This window comes from Carcharhinus amblyrhynchos, chromosome 8 (genome assembly GCF_965287045.1).
Source record: "Carcharhinus amblyrhynchos chromosome 8, sCarAmb.v2.hapA, whole genome shotgun sequence".
In the NCBI taxonomy this organism is placed as follows: domain Eukaryota; kingdom Metazoa; phylum Chordata; class Chondrichthyes; order Carcharhiniformes; family Carcharhinidae; genus Carcharhinus; species Carcharhinus amblyrhynchos.
In genome coordinates, this window is record NC_137331.1 from 116,308,984 (window position 1) to 116,313,644 (window position 4,661).

At 44.0% G+C, this 4,661-nt stretch overlaps 1 pseudogene; it reads right to left on the bottom strand.

Moving 5' to 3' along the window:
* Nucleotides 1-1,422: 1,422 nt before the first annotated feature.
* LOC145346398 (kelch-like protein 36 pseudogene) lies at nucleotides 1,423-4,439 on the bottom strand (annotated as a pseudogene).
* Nucleotides 4,440-4,661: the final 222 nt, after the last annotated feature.

Below are 4,661 nucleotides of genomic sequence, written 5' to 3' on the forward strand. Positions count from 1 at the left end.
TTAGCACCACAGCTATACCCAGTTGGAGAAAGAGAGCTCTCTTGGAAACAAGATGCTGTTTTACAAAAATGCTAATCGAGATGAACAGCTCCACCAAACTGAAGATGGTTTTCCCGAACTTGGAAAATAAACTGTGTGTTGCAAATATATGTTATTTGGGGAAAAGGAGCATTTTTTCAGAATTCAGGAAACATAAGTATTTGGAAACAAGGACTAATTTCATGCACTATTCTGTGTGTGTACAATTATTGTAGTTAATGCACTGTAGTAGTGTATTATCATCTTTCTTGTGTGATTTCTGTTAAGTTAATAAATGTTCTTTACTACTTGATTACACCAAGGCTTGTCTATTCCTCGCTGGTTTGTGTATCTTTTGTCATATTGTACCAAATTGAAAATGTACACTATTAAGAATGGATGTTTCAAGTTACCCTTCTGGGTTTTGGAATACCGTTGCATTTAACATCAGTGGGATTCTTAACAATGAAAGCTCGAAATATTCCTGCCTCAGGCGATATCTATCTTCAGTAAGAAAGAATCTAGCCAAATCTCTTCGCTATTCTATGACCTTGCCATTGCTGGGGGGTTACCATTGACCAGAAACTGAACAGGACCAGGCACATAAATACTGTGGCCACAACAGCAGATCACTGGCTGTGGCGAGTAACTCACCTCCCGACTCCCTAAAGCCTTAGGATAGTCTTTTTAAAAATTCATTCATGGGACATGGACATCACTGCCTGGCCAGCATTTATTGCCTATCCCTAATTGCCCCGGAGAACAGTTGAGAATCAACCCCATTGCTGTGGCTCTGGGGTCATATAAAGGCCAGGTCAGGTAAGGATGACAGATAGAACATAGAATATAGAACATTATAGCACAGTATAGGCCCTTCAGCCCTCGATATTGCACCGACCAGTGAAACCAGTCTAAAGCCCATCTAACCTACAGTATTCCAATATCATCCATATGCTTATCCAATGACCATTTAAATACCATTAATGTTGGCCAGTCCACTACTGTTGCAGGCAGGGCATTCCACGCCCACACTACTCTCTGAGTAAAGAACCAACCTCTGACATCTGTCCTATATCTATCACCCTTCAATTTAAAGCTATGTCCCCTCATGCTAGGCATCTCCATCCGAGGAAAAAGGCTCCCACTGTCCACCCTATCTAATCCGCTGATCATCTTATATGCCTCAATTAAGTCACTTCTTAATCTTCCTCTCTCTAACGAAAACAGCCTCAAGTCCCTCGGCCTTTCCTCATAAGACCTTCCCACCATACCAGGCAACATCCTGGTAAATCTCCTCTGCATCCTTTCCAATGCTTCCACGTCCTTCCTATAATGCGGCGACCAGAACGGTACGCAATACTCCAAGTGCGGCCGCACCAGAGTTCTGTACAGCTGCTAACTACCTCAGTCCTGGTGTTTAGCCTTCAGCTTCACCTCTGGAGATTGAGGCTGTAGCACACAACTACAAGCTGACACTCCTGCAATTAGATTTGGGAGGTGTGGACCACGGTGCCACTTATTCTCAACTCTGTTATATATCTGTACGGATTTTGAAAACACTGCATTCTTCCAGCTGTAGCCACCGAGAATGTAAGTCTTTCCACTCAGAACTCCTGACTCACTGTTGGCCTGCAATAGAGGGGAAACAGGGGTCTATTGGTTATACTGAGGGCTGTAACATTCCACACTTAAGATATCAAATCTGTCCATAGACTCAATGTAATCACCACTGCCACCTATAGCATAGATATGGTCCTGTAATGTGCACATATAGTGCCATTCTTGCGCAGTTATCATTGGTCTTTTTTTCTTCCCAAACATCAGTTCGATAGTCATAGCAAAGAAGGTTCTTTCTGTAGGGTCCGATTTGGTACTCATGACCTCCTGAGATATACTTTAATTCTTCATATATTGAACCAGCATGGCCATACCTAAACCTTGGTAAAACAGCCACATAGGACCAGGAATCATTATTGGGGTCATACATTTCAACAGAGGATAAAGCACCATTTTCATTCCTTCCTCCAATAGCTATCAGAAAATTTGCAAAGGCATCCAAGTAAAAATCCACTCGTCTCTGATTCATGGGAGCAACCTTGAACCATTGAGCACATCTAGGATCATATCTACAAAGGATGTTTGAAGCTGCTTCACCTCCATTGTCACGAGACGAGCTTCTGCCTGCCGTAAAGATAAATCCTCCAAACACAGTTACACCGTTACACAGTTACAAGGCTGTGTCTCACCGGCAGTATTGTTTCGGAAAACCATTGCTCTTTTGCTGCATCAAAGAAGCACCTATCATCGCTTTGCTCTTCCCCATGTTCTGGCCCTTCCCCACCAATAAGTAACAGCCTCTCAATACCTTAGCGAAGGGAGGAACGCTCGTTCTGAAGATTTCATTCCCTAAAGTACATTACTGAACCAGATGGGTTTTTCCAACAATCAACATTAGTTTCATGGTCATCAGTAGATTCTTAGTGCCAGATTATTTTTATTGAATTCAAATTCCACCATCTGCCGTGGTGGGACTTGAACCCAGGTTCCCAGAACATTAGCTGAGTTTCTGGATTAATAGTCTGGCGATAATACCAGTAGACCATTGTCTCCCTGGAGTTTCATAAAGGAGGAGAGATCAGTCGTGAACGAGAGGGGTTTAAGGAAGGAGTTTACGGCCTAGTTAACTGAAGATGCGGCACCAATGATGGAGTGATCAAAATCGGGAGGCTAAAACTGGAGAAGCACAGAGCTTTTGGAGGATTGGAGGGGTGGAAGAGGTTACAAGGGAATAGAGGTGGATGGGTGTGTTGACGCAATGTTACATGGAGCGTTGAGTTTTCTACCAACTTTTGGAATTGTTCATGCCCTGGATTCCACCTGAACTCTGAAAATAAACAAAAAACAAAGAAATTTACAGCACAGGAACAGGCCCTTCGGCCCTCCAAACCTGCACTGACCATGCTGCCCGACTGAACTAAAACTTCCTACCCTTCCGGGGACCATATCCCCCTATTCCCATCCTATTCATGCATTTGTCAAGATGCCTCTTAAAGGTCACGATCGTATTTGCTTTCACTACATCCCCCTGCAATGAGTTCCAGGCACCCACCCCCCTCTGTGTAAAATTGTACATCTCCTTTAAATAGAACATAGAATATAGAACATTACAGCGCAGAACAGGCCCTTCGGCCCACGACGTTGCGCCGACCAGTTAAAAAGCAATGACCCTCTAACCTAAACCAATCCCTTTCCATCCATAAACCTATCCACGGATCTCTTAAACGCCCCCAAACTAGGCACATCTGCAACTGCAGCAGGCAGGGCATTCCAATCCCTCACCACCCTAAATGTTGCCCCTCGCACCTTAAACCTGTGCCCCCTGGTAATTGATTCTTCCACCCTGGGAAAAAGCTTCTGACTCTTCACTCTGTCCATGCCTCTCATAATTTTGTAGACTTCTATCAGATCTTGATTGCTATAATTAAAAACAGAAAGTGCTGGGTACACTCAGCAGGCCTAGAAGTATCTATGGAGAGAGAAAATTGCATTAATGTTTTGCGTCTGTAGATATGGGGATTGGAGAGGTTGGGTTTGTTTTCCTTGGAGCTAAGAAGGCCGAGAGAGGAGATTTGATAGAGGTATTCGAGATCCTGAGGGATACGGACAGGGTGAATAGTGAGAAACTGCTCCCACTCAAGAGAGCATCAAGAACTAGATGGCACAGATTCAAAATCATGAGTGAGATTTTCCTCCCCTCTCTGGTGTGGTAGTGGGAGGGGGTGCGCCACTCGCTGGCGATGGGATCTTACGTTCCCGCCAGTGTCAACAGGGTTTCCTGTTGAAAGCACCCCTCGCCATGGCGGGGGTGCACGCCATTGATGGGACCATAAGATGGGTAAAAGGAACAGAAGTAAGGACAAATGTTGGTTGGAGTCTGGAATGATCTTCCTGAAGGGGTCACTGAGATTAGGTAGAATGCTCTTTCAGTGAGCCAGTGCTGCCTTGATGGGCTAAATAGCCTCCTTCTGCACTGTGATTCTGTCCAATGACTCACCTTCAGAACCCTCTGGGTTCTGGTATAGTGAAAATGCCACTTCCCCACCGTCTTTCCCAGAATGCCAGAGTTTAGGATTCAGGCAGCCCAAGTCACAGCCGTTATATGGTGGGGTGGGTCATCTGTTTGCCATTCCAATTTATGGCCACATATGTCAAAGTAATTTGCCTTCCCCTGCTGTTTTAAGAAGCCTTTAGTATTCGACATTGATCAGTGACGCATTAAAGATGTAAGGCAGGAAATATAATAAGTGACTGGTGAATCATGCCTCATGATGTCGGAAGAAATCTATTTTCTTCTTGAAACTTGATGAAGATGCATTGTTATGAACTTCTGTGGCACTTGCCTGCTTTTTGTCATCCAGCATGCTCAGTAAGATTGGAGCAGGGATGGATTATTTGTTCAGCTGGGTCCATGCTCTTTATATGATAGCACCCTGCTAATCTTACACCAATGAATAAATTCCATTTCCGAATTATTTATTGCTTGATTCAGTCTGCGTGCAATCTCTGTTGGACATGTAAGAACTGGGGAAAATAGCAAAACTTTGAAGCTTTTTGAATCAGTGCAACAATCGCTAAAGTCTTCA